This window comes from Eschrichtius robustus, chromosome 12 (genome assembly GCF_028021215.1).
Source record: "Eschrichtius robustus isolate mEscRob2 chromosome 12, mEscRob2.pri, whole genome shotgun sequence".
Lineage (NCBI taxonomy): Eukaryota > Metazoa > Chordata > Mammalia > Artiodactyla > Eschrichtiidae > Eschrichtius > Eschrichtius robustus.
The window spans coordinates 28565309-28583833 of NC_090835.1; the positions used below are offsets into that span (position 1 = coordinate 28565309).

Here is an 18525-nt window from a genome sequence, read left to right on the forward strand (position 1 = left end):
AGAAGGCTACACTCTACCTAGAGGAAGGAGGATTGTATGTGTAAGCTTGCACACATTTACTCATAGGGGCAAGTGGTGAGGTCTGGATTGGGAGGGCCATGCACTCCATATGAATGGAATAGGCTCCCCCAAGTAAAACTCCCAGGGAAATGCAAATAGAGTGTGCAAGAAAGATGGCGCTAAAAGATGTAAGAAAATAAAATGCTCGGTCAAATCTGGTGTGCTGCATAATGTTTAATTTGATTTTCATCTCTGCACTTTATAAGCTATTTCATCTCTGCACTCCTCCATTCTGTTGAGGAGTTCACACCCCAAAAGATTTGACTATAGATCTGGCCAGGTTTGTGTGAGTCGATTCTGGGTAGATGTGTGTGCCGTTTTCAGTTTATGACTTTGTCTTTCATTGACCTCTTGTACAGGAGGTATGAGGCACAAAGTTTTATCAGTGGTTTATTTGGCTAGCATCACATACCATGGCATATGGAAATTCTACTTAGAGACGTGGAGAGAAAACGTTTGCTGTTTTACTCGCAGATAACTCAGTGCTTTCGTTTTTATCTCTTTGTAGCTTTGAAGCTCAGCAAAGAAGGGAAATCCATTGAGAACAGTCTGTAAAGGTAAGTGTATTTATTACATGGCCTTGACAAACATTGCCTTTACAACATTGATTTTTCTTTTATTCAGAGATTTAAACACTCGGATTCAAGATATAGCTGACAGGACAACTTCCTTAACCACCTGCTTGTCCTCCCTCATAGGCAAAAGTGCTGAGCAATAGTTAGCAGAGAGCAGGAGGAAATAAAATGATGTGCTGAGGGTAGCCAAATGCAATTGTATGCTTGCTGACTTTTGCTTTCTTCTCAGCAGTTCAGACATTCCAATGGAGCTAAATTTACTAAGATTAATGCTAGATGGAAAAAGAATGCACTCGTACCACTTCTGGTCAATAGTTAAATAAAACCAGCTGGCCAAATAAAGCATTTAAGATAAAGTTCAAAGTGGCATTTCAATTGCGTTGGATGAAATTTATCATTAAAGTCAGTTGTGCCATTGTGTGGAAGAGCTAGTTTTGTAGAAAGGAGAAAGTTAGCCAGTTTGGTGTAGCTAATTTCATTCCACCCAGTCACTTTGGATGCTAAGTGAGTTAAGGAAATGAACTTCCAAGTTTGAAGCAATGGGGAAAGTACCTACTCAGCCTCCTGTGAAACATTACAATCGAGCTGCTTTTTACATGGAAAAATGTAATTGTTTCCTCTTTCCTAGGTATATTTATAAGCATACCTCTGTACAGCATTGTTCTTTGATTCATTGTTTAATTTCTGTTCTGCATGAAGTATTTTAATTTAAAGAATTCATTCTGGGGAATTATAGGGCTGCAGTTTCATCAAGAGTCTTTGGTGGCCAGGGTGAAATATGCCATAATTTTACATTTGTTTTCATCATCAATTAAGTTTTTGACAATTTTAGGGTTTTTTTTTTCTGTCATTTTTATTACAGGAATCATGACCGTAACCACTTTAGTTAAAGTTGGAAAAGCCATTTTGATTTACTTTATATTTTAAGTTATTCCTAACTTTATGACAAATCTACTTCTGGAGCTGAATTTTTAATATTTATTTTGAGGGTGAAAAGGAATTTTACAGGGAAATTGGAGAAAACCCCTTTTGAATAATCAAAACATGAGCTATAAAAATATTGTTTTGGGGATTTGCTTTGGGATGATTAAACTCTGGTGCATGAAAGCTCGTTGGCTTGGAATTTTTCTGTAATGGTTGGCCACTAGTGAAGAAAAAAATATCTTAAGAAGTAGATAATTCTTATATTCCGCCATATAACTTACACATCTCTGGACCATTGAGCCACATCTTGGAATAAAGCAGTACTTGATAGCTTTTAGAAATAAATTCTCATAAACTGTTGGAGTTAGTGATGATGTAGCAGTCTTCAGAACCTTGAGATCTTTAGGTACAGTTATGGTGCTCTCATTCTTCTTGGAAAGTATTTTCACACTGGTACAGTCTATTTCCTCTACTCTTATTGAAAACCCTTTGTTATTCTGGTAATCTGGAGTCAGACGTAGATTTAGTTCTGGTTTGACTTTTATGAGCTATTGGACCATGGACAAGTTATTCACCCCCTCTGTGTTTCAGTTTCCTACTTTGTGAAATGGAAATAAAACTATTTTGCTCCTAAGGTTGTGGAGCTTAAATGAATTATTATGTGTTGAGGGCTTAGAACAGGTCCTGGTCCATGATAACTACTCAGTAGATATTAGCTGTTACTGCCCTTGTTAATATTACTGTCATCATCATCATCATCATCATCATCATCATCAGCGTTAGCATCCTTATGGATTTATTCATTAGATATTTTGAGGAGTCTGTTCTTTTTGGAAGTGTAAGGATAATGTTTCAAAAATGAGCATGTTGTTACTAAAGAAGGGCAAATTCTGCTTTGGCTTTAAGAATCAAATGAAAAGATAACTTTCAGGTAATATGAGAAGTGAGGCCTTTGTAAGTAAAAAGTTGTCAGGTTGAAGTTTTGTTGGTGTCAGGGTAAACACTATCTTTGGCTGTGTGTGGGCAACTACTAATTAATATAGTCTTAAGTGAGTGATCTATTGCTACTAGTTAGATTGAGGAATTTTTGAAGAAAACCTTATTAAGTTTAGAGGAACTTCTTCCCCCTCACTTTTTTTTCCTGTCATGTATGTTTTCCCTTTTTAACTGCACTTTATTTTCTTTTGAAGTAATTACAGTAGTGGAACTGTACCCGGGGACCCTACTCAGGGCCCTACAGTCAGCCTAAGGATAGGTGCATGACCACAAGCTTGGTTAATGGGTGCTTCTTCTTTGGAATTTGAATCTTGAGCTAAAGGATTCTCCTTTCTCCCAGTCAGCATTCTGCCTTGACAGTACCTGCCATGAGACCACTGTAGCAGTTCCCATTTCCCAGCTTCCACATCTGTCTTGGTCACTGATGGTGTTCAGCCCTTATTTTCCAGTCTTCCACGGATTTGCCGAGCCTCCAATTTCCTTCCCATAATCCTTCTTAAATTAGTCAATTGGTTTCTGTTGCTTGCAATCACAGAACCCTAATAGAGTAGTTTACACGTTAGGGAGCTAAATTTGGAATAAGTGGGGTGTGTTTGGAGGTTTACAGTAAAAATACCATTCACTACTTTCTTCCATCATATTATAAGTAGCTGAACGTTTTGCAGCAGATGACATAAGGTGAAGAGTTCTCAATTATTATTTCAAAAGTGAGCTATTTTGTTGGACTCTCCACTACTCTTGTGTTTGGTAAAAAGAAGTCACTTCTGGCTGCTTCTCGAAGCTCTCAAAGGATATGTGTATATGTGGGGGTAGAGTTGGAATTGAGAAGAGAAGCAAAGAGGTCATCCTTCCAATTTCTGGAGCCCTGGTCTCTTTGTGGCATGGGTATTGTGAAGGGACTGTGATTTCCTTCTACTTATCCCAGCATCCCAAAACAAAACTATTTAAATATTTTTATACTTTTGCCTGAATTTTTATTGCTCTTTTGAACACTTTTCTTGCCCTACTGAACACCTTCTTTTCAATGGTGTGTAAAATGTGATTGAAAACTCAGTTACTTAGGTCTGTGGCACTGCTTGTGGTTTCCCGAGAATGGAATGGGCAAATTTGCCCTATTTCCCCTTGTGTCTTGTTTGTTGACTGCTTCTCTGTTCTGTGCAGTGCCTAGAACAAAGCTGGTTTTTTCACAGGGACATCAATTTTTCACTCCTACTGTGAATAAATAGCACGACAACATTGTATGGTGGAAAGAACCTTAGCTGAAGCATTAGGAAACATGCCTTCTAGTTTGGGCTCTGTTGCTTGCTAGCTTTATGACTCTGGGCAAGAAACCCAACTTTTCTTAAGGTCTCAGTTTTCCTCACCTGTAAAATAGGGTAACCCTTGCCTTATCTACTGCGTAGGGCTGTTTTGAGGATGACGTAAAGATAATGTATGTGAAAGTGCTTAGGAAATTAAAGTGCTGTGTAATATCAATGTATTATTATTATTGTTAATATCATGCTATTTATATTTATTAAACAGATTGAAAAATCGAAGGATTATTTTATGACGCTGAATAGGAAAGGGAGGTAAATTAAAAAAACAAAAATAGAAACAAAACTCTGCATAGTGCTTGTGCTGGAATTCTCTGTTTGTGCCTCCAGCTCTCATTCCTCGGAAATGCTGTGTGTCCCAGGAGGCTGACTTATTGTCAGCATTCCCTGGGCTCCCTTGCTCTCTGGCTTTCCACTGGAGTAGCCAAAGGAAGGCACTGGGTGAAAATCGGAGAATGCAAGTTTGGAATATTATCCCCTACCTTCCTTGCAGCACTGCGGGTTGACAGTGGCTGTATTCCTCTAAGGAAGGCCACCAGGGTTGTTGTTGGGGGCCTCTCTTCTGCAGCTGCAGCTTTTTTCTACTGTTTGGTAACTGCTCCTTCCTTTTGCCCCTTTAAGTTAGCAGTTTATTTCTGCTAACTCCAGGGTACTGTTGTCTCTTGGTTTCCCTTAACCTTGCCCACACCCTTCATTAAATTCCCCTCAATTACCCCAGGTGATGGTGCTGTCTTTTTTTATGCAAATTTTAAAAACATCTTTATTGGAGTATAATTGCTTTACAATGGTGTGTTAGTTGCTGCTGTATAACAAAGTAAATCAGCTATACGTATACATATATCCCCATATCTCCTCCCTCTTGGCATCTCCCTCCCGCCCTCCCTATCCCACCCCTCTAGGTGGTCACCCAGCACTGAGCTCATCTCCCTGTGCTGTGCGGCTGCTTCCCACTAGCTATCTATTTTACATTTGGTAGTGTATATATGTCCATGCCACTCTCTCCCTTCGTCCCAGCTTACCCTTCCCCCTCCCCGTGTCCTCAAGTCCATTCTCTACGTCTGTGTCTTTATTCCTGTCCTGCCCCTGGGTTGTTCAGAACCTTTTTTTTTTTCAGATTCCATGTATATGTGTTAGCATACAGTATTTGTTTTTCTCTTTCTGACTTAACTTCACTGTGTATGACAGACTCTAGGTCCATCCACCTCACTACAAATAACTCAATTTCGTTTCTTTTTATGGCTGAGTAATATTCCATTGTATATAGGTGCCACATCTTCTTTATCCATTCATCTGTCGATGGACACTTAGGTTGCTTCCATGTCCTGGCTATTGTGAATAGAGCTGCAATGAACATTGTGGTACATGACTGTTTTTGAATTATGGTTTTCTCAGGGTATATGCCCAGTAGTGGGATTGCTGGGTCATATGGTACTTCTATTTTTAGTTTTTTAAGGAACCTCCATACTGTTCTCCATAGTGGCTGTATCAATTTACATCCCCACCAACAGTGCAAGAGGGTTCCCTTTTCTCCACACCCTCTCCAGCATTTATTGTTTGTAGATTTTTTGATGCTGGCCATTCTGACTGGTGTGAGGTGATACCTCATTGTAGTTTTGATTTGCATTTCTCTAATGATTAGTGATGTTGAGCCACCTTTCATGTGTTTGTTGGCAATCTGTATGTCTTCTTTGGAGAAATGTCTATTTAGGTCTTCTGCCCATTTTTGGATTGGGTTGTTTGTTTTTTTTGATATTGAGCTGCATGAGCTACTTGTATATTTTGGAGATTAATCCTTTGTCAGTTGCTTCATTTGCAAATATTTTCTCCCATTCTGAGGGTTGTCTTTTCGTCTTTTTTATGTTTTCCTTTTCTGTGCAAAAGCTTTTAAGTTTCATTAGGTCCCATTTGTTTATTTTTGGTTTTATTTCCATTTCTCTAGCAGGTGGGTCAAAAAGGATCTTGCTGTGATTTATGTCAAAGAGTGTTCTTCTTATGTTTTCCTCTCAAAGTTTTATAGTGCCCGGTCTTACATTTAGGTATTTCATCCATTTTGAGTTTCTTTTTGTGTATGGTGTTAGGGAGTGTTCTAATTTCATTCTTCTACATGTAGCTGTCCAGTTTTCCCAGCACCACTTATTGAAGAGGCTGTCTTTTCTCCACTGTATATTCTTGCCTCCTTTATAAAGATAACGTGACCATATGTGTGTGGTTTTATCTCTGGGCTTTCTTTCCTGTTCCATTGATCTATATTTCTGTTTTTGTGCCAGTACCATACTGTCTGGATTACTGTAGCTTTGTAGTATAGTCTGAAGTCCGGGAACCTGATTCCTCCTGCTCCGTTTTTCTTTTTCAAGATTGCTTTGGCTCTTCGGGGTCGTTTGTGTTTCCATACAAATTGTGAAATTTTTTGTTCTAGTTCTGTGAAAAATGCCAGTGGTAGTTTGATAGGGATTGCATTGAATCTGTAGATTGCTTTGCATACTATAGTCATTTTCACAATGTTGATTCTTCCAATCCAAGAATATGGTATATCTCTCCATCTGTTGGTATCATCTTTAATTTCTTTCATCAGTGTGTTATAGTTTTCTGCATAGAGGTCTTTTGTCTCCTTAGGTAGGTTTATTCCTAGGTATTTAATTCTTTTTGTTGCAGTGGTAAATGGGAGTGTTTCCTTAATTTCTTTTTCAGATTTTTCATCATTAGTGTATAGGAATGCAAGAGATTTCTGTGCATTGATTTTGTATCCTGCTACTATACCAAATTCATTGATTAGCTCTAGAAGTTTTCTGGTAGCATCTTTAGGATTCTCTGTGTTTACTATCATGTCATCTGCAAACAGTGACAGCTTTACTTCTTCTTTTCCGATTTGGATTCCTTTTATTTCTTTTTTTTTTCTGACTGCCATGGCTAAAGCTTCCAAAACTATGTTGAATAATAGTGGTGAGAGTGGACAACCTTGTCTTGTTCCTGATCTTAGAGGAAATGGTTTCAGTTTTTCGCCATTGAGAACGACGTTGGCTGTGGGTTTGTCATATATGGCCTTTATTATGTTGAGGTAAGTTCTCTCTATGCCTACTTTCTGTAGGGTTTTTATCATAAATGGGTGTTGAATTTTGTCAAAAGCGCTTTCTGCATCTATTGAGGTGATCATATGGTTTTTATCCTTCAGCTTGTTAATATGGTGTGTCACATTGATTGATTTGCTTATTTTGAAGAATGCTTGCGTTCCTGGGATAAAGCCCACTTGATCATGGTGTATGATCCTTTTAATGTGCTGTTGGATTCTGTTTGCTAGTATTTTGTTGAGGATTTTTGCATCTGTGTTCATCAGTGATATTGGTCTGTAGTTTTCTTTTTTTGTGACATCTTTGTCTGGTTTTGGTATCAGGGTGATGGTGGCCTCGTAGAAGGAGTTTGGGAGTGTTCCTCCCTCTGCTATATTTTGCAAGACTCTGAGAAGGATAGGTGTTAGCTCTTCTCTAAATGTTTGATAGAATTTGCCTGTGAAGCCATCTGGTCCTGGGCTTTTGTTTGTTGGAAGATTTTTAATCACAGTTTGAATTTCAGTGCTTGTGATGGGTCTGTTCATATTTTCTATTTCTTTCTGGTTCAGTCTCGGAAGGTTGTGCATTTCTAAGAATTTGTCCATTTCTTCCAGGTTGTCCATTTTATTGGCATATAGTCGCTTGTAGTAGTCTCTCATGATTGTTTGTATTTCTGCAGTGTCAGTTGTTACTTCCCCTTTTTCATTTCTAATTCTATTGATTTGAGTCTTCTCCCTTTTTTCTTGATGAGTCTAGCTAATGGTTTATCAATTTTGTTTATCTTCTCAAAGAACCAGCTTTTAGTTTTATTGATCTTTGTTATCGTTTCCTTCATTTGCTTTTCATTTATTTCTGATCTGATCTGTATGATTTCTTTCCTTCTGCTAACTTTGGGGTTTTTTGGTTCTTCTTTCTCCGATTGCTTTAGGTGTAAGGTTAGGTTGTTTATTTGAGATGTTTCTTGTTTCTTAAGGTAGGATTGTATTGCTATAAACTTCCCTCTTAGAAATGGTTTTGCTGCATCCCATAGGTTTTGCGTCGTCTTGTTTTCATTGTCATGTATTTCTGGGTATTTTTTGATTTCCTCTTTGATTTCTTCAGTGATCTCTTGGTTATTAAGTAGTGTATTGTTTGGCCTACATGTGTTTGTATTTTTTACAGATTTTTTCCTGTAATTGATATCTAGTCTCATAGCCTTGTGGTCAGAAAAGATACTTGATACGATTTCAATTTTCTTAAATTTACCAAGGCTTGACTTGTGACCCAAGATATGATCTATCCTGGAGAATTTTCCATGATCACTAGAGAAGAATGTGTATTCTGTTGTTTTTGGATGGAATGTCCTATAAATATCATTTAAGTCCACCTTGTTTAATGTATCATTTAAAGCTTCTGTTTCCTTATTAATTTTCGTTTTGGATGATCTGTTCTTTGGTGAAAGTGGGGTGTTAAAGTCCCCTACTATGATTGTGTTACTATCGATTTCCCCTTTTATGGCTGTTAGTATTTGCCTTATGTATTGAGGTGCTCCTATGTTGGGTGCATAAATATTCACAATTGTTATATTTTCTTCTTGGATTGATCCCTTGATCATTATATAGTGTCCTTCTTTGTCTCTTGTAATACTCTTTGTTTTAAAGTTTATTTTGCCTGATATGAGAATTGCTATTCCAGCTTTCTTTTGATTTCCATTTGCATGGGATATCTTTTTCCATCCCCTCACTTTCAGTCTGTTTGTGTCCCTAGGTCTGAAGTGGGTCTCTTGTAGACAGCACATATATGGGTCTTGTTTTTATATCCATTCAGCCAGTCTGTGTCTTTTGGTTGGAGCCTTTAATCCATTTACATTTAAAGTAATTATCGATATGTATGTTCCTATTCCCATTTTCTTAATTGTTTTGAGTTTGTTATTGTAGGTCTTTTCCTTCTCTTGTGTTTCCTGCCTAGAGAAGTTTCTTTAGCATTTGTTTTAAAGCTGGTTTGGTGGTGCTCAATTCTCTTAGCTTTTGCCTGTCTGTAAAGGTTTTAATTTCTCCGTCAAATCTGAATGAGATCCTTGCTGGATAGAGTAATCTTTGTTGGAGGTTTTTCCCTTTCATCACTTTAAATATGTCCTGCCACTCCCTTCTGGCTTGCAGAGTTTCTGCTGAAAGATCAGCTGTTAATCTTTTGGGGATTCCCTTGTATGTTATGTGTTGTTTTTCCCTTGCTGCTTTTAATTTTTTTCATTGTATTTAATTTTTGATACTGGGATTAATATGTGTCTTGACGTGTGCCTCCTTGGATTTATCCAGTATGGGACTCTCTGTGCTTCCTGGACTTGATTGACTATTTCCTTTCCCAAATTAGGAAGTTTTCAACTATAATCTCTTCAGATATTTTTTCAGTCCCCTTCTTTTTCTCTTTTTCTTCTGGGACCCCTATATTTCAAATGTTGGTGTGTTTAATGTTTTCCCAGAGGTCTCTGAGACTGTCCTCAATTCTTTTCATTCTTTTTTCTTTATTCTGCTCTGTGGGAGTTATTTCCATTATTTTATCTTCCAGGTCACTTATCCGTTCTTCTGCCTCAGTTTTTCTGCTATTGATTCCTTCTAGAGAATTTTTAATTTCATTTATTGTGGTGTTCATCATTTTTTGTTTGCTCTTTAGGTCTTATAGGTCCTTGTTAACTGTGTATTGTATTTTCTCTATTCTATTTCCTAGATTTTGGATCATGTTTACTATCATTACTCTGAATTGTTTTTCAGGTAGACTGCCTATTTCCTCTTCATTTGTTTGGTCTGTTGGGTTTTTACCTTGCTCCTTCATGTGCTGTGTGTTTCTCTGTCTTCTCATTTTGCTTAACTTACTGTGTTTGGGGTCTCCTTTTCGCAGGCTGCAGGTTTGTAGTTCCCGTTGTTTTTGGTGTCTGTCCCCAGTGGCTAAGGTTGGTTCAGTGGTTTGTGTAGGCTTCCTGGTAGAGGGGACTAGTGCCTGTGTTCTGGTGGATGAGGTTGGATCTTGTCTTTCTGGTGGGCAGGTCCACGTCTGGTGGTGTGTTTTGGGGTGTCTGTGGCCTTATTATGATTTTAGGCAGCCTCTCTGCTAATAGGTGGGGTTGTGTTCCTGTCTTGCTTGGCATAGCTTGTCCGGCACTGTAACTTGCTGGTCATTGAGTGGAGCTTGGTCTTAGCGTTGAGATGGAGATCTCTGGGAGAGCTTTTGCTGTTTGATATTGCGTGGAGCTGGGAGGTCTCTGGTGGACCAATGTCCTGAACTCGACTCTCTCACCTCAGAGGCACAGACCTAACACCTGGCCAGAGCATCATGTTGATAGGAAGACAGAACCGTAGGAGAAATGGTAAAAGCAAAGCTATACAGACAAAATCATACAAAGAAGCATACACATACTCACAATAAGAGATAAAGGAAAAAAAAATATATATCTTTTGGGAAGTCTGAGGTCTTCTGCCAGTGTTCAGTAGGTGTTCTGTAGGAGTTTTTCCACATGTAGATATATTTCTGATGTATTTGCGGGGAGGAAGGTAATCTCCACGTCTTACTCCTCTGCCATCTTGAAGGTCTCCACCTTTTTTTTTCCTTTTCCTTTGTGCTTCGTCTAGTTTCACTTGTTCTTAGGGTGCCAAGTGCTGAGGCCTTGCAGCTGGCACTTCAGACCAGAGTTCCCAGTGCAAAGTGGCTTCACAGGACACTTCAGTTCCAAGGGGCCATGTTCCCAAGCTCTGTGCACACACTGTGCTTCAACTTCTATCTTTATATTTCTGCCATTCTCAATTCAATTCAACAAATGTCTTTCTAAGACTTAACAGTGTACCAGGGGCATAGTAAGTGTTTACTTACTATGAACTGGACATTTTGGTGGTACAGTTGGGGGGAGTATATAAATCAGTTTTTAAAAAAGCAAGTTTTGGTAAACTGAAAAACTTTATGTTAATCCTAGTTTATAAAGACGTCCAATATTTATGCTTATGCACACTGTGAATTATCTTTTGAAGTTCATTTTTATTTTTATCAATGCAACATACCTACATTGTTTGAATAAAACAGCACTAAAAAGGAAATACTGAAAAACTGCACACCAACCCCTTCTTCGACCTTCCTCCCTCTCTTCTGACCCCCTCCCCCAAATTGCAACTTTCAACTCTGATACTTCTGGTGTTTATCTCTATGTTTCTAAGTAACAACATGCTTATACTTTTTTTCCAGGTACATCAAGTTTAGCAGTAGCTCTTTGACACTCCCACTCCTACCACTTTTGGTCCCCACAGGCTCCTAAAATAATTATATTACAATTTTTTGTTTAAATCAATATATAATATTTACATTATTATGTTATTACGGTTGGTAATATTTTCTTTAACATATAACCTTTTGTCTTCCTTGGAATTAATGTATGCTTTAAAAAAAATTGCTTAGGCTCTACCTTATGAGGTAGGTAGTAATAGAATTTCCATTTTATAGATGTCGAAATTGAGGCTTAAGGCTAAGGATTTTACCTAGAGTCACACAGCTAATAAGAGTTAGGTTTGGGGTTAGACTTCAGCTAGTCTGCCTACAAAGCCTGCATTCCTGATCATGAGATTATTTACAAACACTATCACTTAAGTTATCCTAAAGGCTACATTAAAAATACAAAACAAAAACCAGTAAAAACCAAACTTGAGTTCTTTCTTCAGAGATTCAGAATCAGTAGTTCTTGGGAGGGGACCAAAAATCTGTATTTTTAAAAGCTCCATAAGTGATTCCATTGATCAGTAGGTTTTGAGAACTTCAATCACCATCATCACCATCATGATCATCTACATCATCACATCCACCATCATCACCACCACCACTTCCATCAGCAGCAACAAATGACAGTCTTGTACAGTGCTCTCAGTAGCTGAGCAGAAATTGTGGTATCCATTAAGGCAGTTGCTTTTTGACCTCTTAGGTGAGCTCGCACTGGTGGGTGATTCAGGTAATGATTTATCCAGTCATTTTTAAGTTTGGCAAGTGCTTTGGGAGGAACTGTGCCCCACAGAAGTGGACAAGGTAATTTTTTTCAGCTCAGCTGGTTGTTACTTTATCTGGTATAAAGGCAATGAGGAGATTGTCCCTGTACTTAACCCTGACCTTAAAGGGACTCACTTTTTTTCTGAGAATGCCCAAAAGTGGCATCTAGCGGAAATACAGAACTCACGTAAAGGAGAAATTTTGATGTCTTTGTTCTGTTTGATTTCCATCCTCCCTCTTCCCCCAATGCTTGTGGCATTTCTTGTTTATCAGGCAGGAGAGAAGCAGTAAAATTTGGCCTGGGGTTTTCTCATCCCTAGGTGTGAAATTATTTCAGAACTAAAATAATAATACTTTGCATTTCTATAGGACTTTTATTTGAAGATCTAAAAGTGTTAATAGAGCTTGCCAGCACCCTCTGAAGTAGATAAGTATTATTAGAGAAGATTTCCTCCAAGAACATTTTCACTTCATATCCCATGTGTGACTTGAAAATGGTTTTGTATTATTTGGGAATCTCAACTTTATAAAGTGCCTTGTATATAGGGCACTTCTTTTCTTTATATTCAATTTTCATTAATTCCCAGCACATTGAGGGAAATATAGTCATGTCTCATGAATGGGTGTGGCGTTATTTAGAGAAAAAATAAAGGCATTCTGTTATTGCCTTTTATTTGAATGTTTTGAAAATGTTCAGTAGTATTCACCAGCTATGGAACTGTCTATCTTACAGTTAATTTTCCTTTTTTAAGGTAGCAGGACTTGTAATATGTTGAATAACTAGTGGGAACTTGGACTGATAGTGTGGTGTCCTTCGGGAGCTCATGACATGTCAAGCCAATTAAAAATACAAACCTAGTTTGCATTCTGAATTAAAGGTTTAATTTTGAAAAATTGTTTTGAATGTTGCATGAATGAATTTTAATCACACATGCATGCATACTTGGTTACATTTTTTTTACCTCTGAATTTTGGAAGTGCTATCTCAGTGAAGTTTAGGGTTTCTGCTCACTTAGTGTCATTGATGCAAAAGTGCTGCAGGTCTTGCCTAGCACAGAACATTCAGGAAAAGGCCTTCTGATTCTTAGTCCACGCTGGTCACCCTGGGAAGCTCCTTGTCCATGCAGTATTAGGTGACCCTGCTGTGTCTATGCAAAGGACATAGACACAGGATCTTTCACTGTGGCTTCAGGGCCCCAATATTTATTTTCCCAGCATCCTCTCACAGTTCCCATCAAAAGTCCTATCACTTCCCTAGAGCTGCTGCTAGGGAATAGGGTGCCAACCTCCACTACTTTAAGGTACTGGAAAACCTCTAGCCTCTCCCCAGTAGTGGGAAAGCACAATTTTAGGTAAACAAGATCTAAGGAAACAGAACAGTTTAAATGGAACAGAGCAATCGAAATTTGTCTGTATCCCTGTCCAGAAATGCTGGTGTCTAGCACCATGAGTTCAGGCTTTTGAAAGAAAAATCTTTAGTGGGGGTTGGATTTTGAGGGTTAGAGATTTCTTCTAGTGCTTTCTGCTTTTGGACATGCCCCTAAGATAAAGGGAATTTTGACGTTCTTGAGATAAGGAAGGGAAAAATATACACAGGAGGAATAACAAAACATACCAATTGATATCTTTAAATTATGCTGCCCCAAATTCACTGCTGAGACAAGGAGACGCATCAGCATTCGTGGGGTGCTTTATGACTCTCATGATGGAGAGAGTGTGTCAAATGATCACATTGTTAATACTTTTCCTGGCATCTCAGTTGTCTTCCTTTTTGGGAAAAATTCACTTAAGACCCATCATCTGAAGGTTTGGAGGAATATGGGCAGAATTATGAATCTCTATACCATTTTTTCTGAGTCTTTTGCTCAAAGGAGGTCACATTAATTTGCTGCTAATTATGTGAAGATAGATTTATCAGTGAAGATAGTTTTTGCTGCAGATAGTCAAAAGTCTACTCAAAATGGGAGTAGATAATAAGGGAATTAAAAAAAGAAGCTTCCTACCCTCTCCATGTCTACCTGCTGAGCCCCTTGGATGTCATGATTGATGGAAAGGCATTACGGAACCCTGGCTCTGAATGTGTGGAATCCAACCCCAATCCACTTTTTCCTGGTGCCAAGCAACTGGGGACCCACCAGGGTGCCTTTGGTGGTTGTCACTCTGCAGCAGGGAGAGGATTTTGAGCACTAGGCTGTCGACAGATTGCTAAGCATTGGCAATTATTTTGTGAATTTCTCTTCTAACTTACATTTGAACACAAAATAAAACCCATCAGAATAAAGAAAATGAGCTATCTCAAGGAACTAAACATCCTGAGAGAGGTAGTTCCAGGTTTTGTTAATTCAGTGACTCAGCAATGTCATTAGAGTCTTCATTTCTTGCTCCTTTTTCTCTGCCACCTTCAGTGTGCTGACTTGGTCCTCCGACTGGCTGCCCTCTTGGTCCTAAGATGCCTGCTTCATTTTGGAGAGTCATCTGCACATAAGTAGCATCCATTGGTATAAGAGACTGTCTATTCTTGCATGTCCCTTTTTAAATGCAAGGGGCCTTTCCTGTAACCTCTCCAGCAGGCTTCTCCTTGGGTTGCATTTGGCTGATTACAGCTACATACTCCTTCCTAAGTCAGACAGTGGCACACGGGATGGGATTACCTTGATTGGCTTAAATTGGTGCTTTCCAATTTAAGTTTGTTCTTGTCATGGTACACATAGAAAATGATAACATCTGGTCAGAACATTAAGTAAACAGAAGAGGCTGCTCACAGCTGGAGGTGGTTGGTGTGTGTGTGTTTGTGTGTGTGTGTGTGTTGAGGCTGTGGGTGGGGGATCTGGCTGACCTGGCTGCCCTAGGGGCTAAAGGGGTGGATATCTGAGCAACTATAACCCATTCTCTGGTTTAAACTAATCAGGGTTTACCCCTGAGCTGGGATAATCTCACCTTCCCTAGGCTCTTGGGTTTGTGGAGGTAAGACACTCCAATAAAATTGGGGTTTTACCTGTAAGGCAGCAGAGGGAGTGGCTGTTCAATAGGCCCTCAGCTGTGTCTTTGCATGTGTACCTAATGTCCTTCTTTAGTGCCTTGTTGAGAAAGGAACAAGTCTTGCAAATTTTAAGCCTTGGTGTTTATTTGTATATCAAATGAATGAATATGTACTCATATACGAGACTAACCTATGCATTCAATGCCACTGACTTCCTGTGGTGTGCCAGGAATGTGCTGTATGAGGTGCAAGAAACATGAGCCCTGCTGATGATTTTACAGTCTAGGGAGGGAGACAGAGCATAACTATTAAACAATGCATGCATTATTAAAAGTTATGTTAAGTCCTATACAGGAAACAACAGGAGGCAAAGCAGAGCAAACCTCCTCCTGTAGAGTGGTCCGGGAGGGCTTCTTTGAGTTAATGGCATTTTAGCTGAGATCTGAAGGAATGACAAGGGGGAGGGGGACAATCAGCCATGCAGAGTGGGGAAAGAGGGATTATAGTTCTGATCCTTGTAACTGTGTCTTAGGATTCATTTGTTTTCAAGAAGCAAAACAAACAACAACAAAAACAACAAAAGATGTGGCACTTCCTATAAGACCACAGGACAGCTTACTGATTTGAGGGCAGGCAGGACCGAGAGCTTCCTGAGGCACTGGACCAGGAAGTGGTTGACCCTCAAGAGCTAACAGGAGCAGGACAGGTAAATGGATAAACATGTCTGCTCCACAGTCTCTCAGTATGTCTATCCTAAAGCACAGTGCCTGTCTTGGGAGCTGCATAGCCTCTCCTCTGCTTCCCCCGCATACTGGCTGCTCTGGTCTGCATTGCCGCATCCACCCTGACTGCCTCTGCAGCTTCCTCTGCCCCATTCAAGAGGTTGATAGAGACTAACAGGAATTACTACATTCCAATTCCTCTTTCCTGGGGGAAAGTATCTAAGTGGCTTGCTGTAGGTCAGGTGCCCACCTTTGTTGGAGTCCTCTGTGTCCCAGGCACAAGGTCCACTTGGCTGGCTGCCTACTTAATTCTACTTAATTCTATTCAGCAGGATTGGGAGAGACTTTCTGAGAAGGTGGAATATAGGGCAGGCGAATGGATTAACACCCCTGTTAAATGCTGCTTTTTATTTTTTTATTATTATTATTTTAAATTATTTATTTATTTATTTGGCTGCACCGGTTCTTAGTTGCGGCACGTAGTTTCAGTTGCGGCATAGGAGACCTTCAGTTGCGGCATGAGGAATCTTTTAGTTGCGGCATGAGGGATCGTTTAGTTGCAGCATGAGGGATCTTTTTAGTCGCAGCATGCGGGATCTTTATTGCAGGATGTGAATTCTTATTTGTGGCATGTGGGATCTAGTTCCCTGACCAGGGATTGAACCCAGGCCCCCTGCATTGGGAGCGTGGAGTCTTAGCCACTGGACCACCAGGGAAGTCCCCGAAATGCTGGTCTTTAGATTCTCCAACATTAGTAACACTGGTAGAGTCCTGGTGATGTAAATAACTTAGTTACTACCTGAGTTATTTAGTTGACTACTGATGCCTACTGCAGGGTACTGCATACAGCGCATACTTAAGAAGTAATTAGCAGTGGTGATGATAACAAAGTTGAACCTGAGATATATGGTAGTTCTTTCTCAATGGTGCAGGTCAGTTATATTGGGAATGCTTTAATGGGAATGCTTCTTTGTTTTGAGGATGAAAAACACTTTTTAAAATGCCAGTCTATATCTTTTTTTCCTCCAGTTTTACTGAGAAATAATTGACATCACTGATAACTTTAAAGCATACAGCATGATGGTTTGATTTACATATACTTTGAAATGGTTACCACAATAGGTTCAGCTAACCCTCATCTTCTCATATAGACACAATAAAAAGGAAAAAAGGAAAAAAGGAAAAAAAATCTCCTTGTGATGAGAACTTTTAAAGTTTACTCTCTTAATTTTACTATATATCATGCAGCAGTGTTAGCTGTAGTTATCATGTTTCATCTCTAGTACTAATTTATAACTGGAAGTTTGTACCTTTTGACTGCCTTCCTCCAACTCCTCCCCCTCCACCCTCCACCTCCGATAATCAGAAGTCTGATCTCTTTTTCTATGAGTATTATTTTATTTTTTAAGATCCCACATATAAGTGAAATCATAGAACATTTGTCTTTCTCTCTCTGACTTAATTCATTAGCATAATGCCTTCAAGGTCCATCCATGGTGTCGCAAATGGTAGGATTCCTTCTTTTTTGTGGCTGAATAGTATTTCATTGTATATATATATACTGTATATACATGGATGGACGCTTAGGTTGTTACCATTTCTTGGGTATCGTAAATAATGCTGCTGTGAAAATGGGGGTGCAGATAGCTTTTCAAGTTAGTGTTTTTGTTTCCTTTGGATGTATTCCCAGAAGTGGAATTGCTGCATCATATGGTAGCTCATTGTTGGTTTTTTTTTTTTGAGGCTCTTCCATACTGTTTTCTATAAGGGCTATACCAATTTATAATCCTACCAATAGTACAGAAGGATACCCTTTTTTCCTACATCCATGTCAGCATTTGTTGTCGCTCATCTCTTCGGAAATGGCCAATCTAACAGGCATGAGGTGATGTCTCATGGTTTTAATTTGCATTTCCTTAATGATGGTAATGTTGAGCATCTTTTCATGTACCTGTTGACCTTTTGTATATCTTCTTTGGAGAAATGTCTGTTCAGGTCCTTTGCCCTTTTTTTTTTTTTTTTTTTTTTAAAGAGAGATGGGGAGATGTCAATTGAAAATTTTTTTTTTAAATTAATTAATTAATTAATTTTTGGCTGCGTTGGGTCTTCGTTGCTGCACACGGGCTTTCTCTAGTTGCGGCGAGCCGGGGCTACTCTTTGTTGCGGTGCGCAGGCCTCATTGCGGTGGCTTCCCTTGTTGCAGAGCATGGGCTCTAGGCACGGAGGGCTGGCTCTAGAGCGCAGGCTCAGCAGCTGTGGTGCACAGGCTTAGTTGCTCCGCGGCATGTGGGATCTTCCCGGACCAGGGCTCGAACCTGTGTCCCCTGCACTGGCAGGTGGATTCTTAACCACTGCGCCACCAGGGAAGCCCCTTTGCCCATTTTTTAATTGGGTTATTTGATTTTTTGCTATTGAATTATATGAGTTCTTTACATATTTTGGATATTAAACCTTATCAGATACATGGTTTGCAAATATTTTTCCCATTTGATAGGTTTATCTTTTCACTTTACTGATGATTTCTTTTGCTGTGCAGAAAGTTTGTTGTTTGATATATTCCCACTTGTTTATTTTTTATTTTGTTGCTTATGCTTTAGGTTTCATATCTAAAAAAATCATGAATACAACTCGTGTCAAGGAGCTTTGTTCCTGTGTTTTCTTCTAGCAGTTTCATGGTTTCAGGTTTTACATTTAAGTCTTCAATCCATTTTGAGTTAATTTTTGTGGATGGTGTGAGATATGGGTCCAGTTTCATTCTTTTACATGTGAATATCCAATTGTCCTGGCACCATTTATTGAAGAGACTGTCTTTTTTCCATTGAGTATCTTTGGCTCCCTTGTCAAATATTAGTTTTCCATATATGCTTGAGTTTGGGCTCTCAGTTCTGCTCCATTGGTCTATTTGTCCGTTTT

At 39.1% G+C, this 18525-nt stretch overlaps 1 protein-coding gene across 5 annotated transcripts in view; it reads left to right on the plus strand.

Moving 5' to 3' along the window:
* Positions 1–18525, plus strand: part of FHIT (fragile histidine triad diadenosine triphosphatase) — a 1501152-nt gene that overhangs the window by 34856 nt on the left and 1447771 nt on the right. For all 5 annotated transcript variants that reach the window (XM_068557818.1, XM_068557827.1, XM_068557828.1 and 2 more), the window contains exon 2: positions 569–617. The gene's annotated coding sequence lies outside the window, so the exon portion shown is untranslated. The remainder of the gene's footprint in view (positions 1–568; positions 618–18525) is intronic.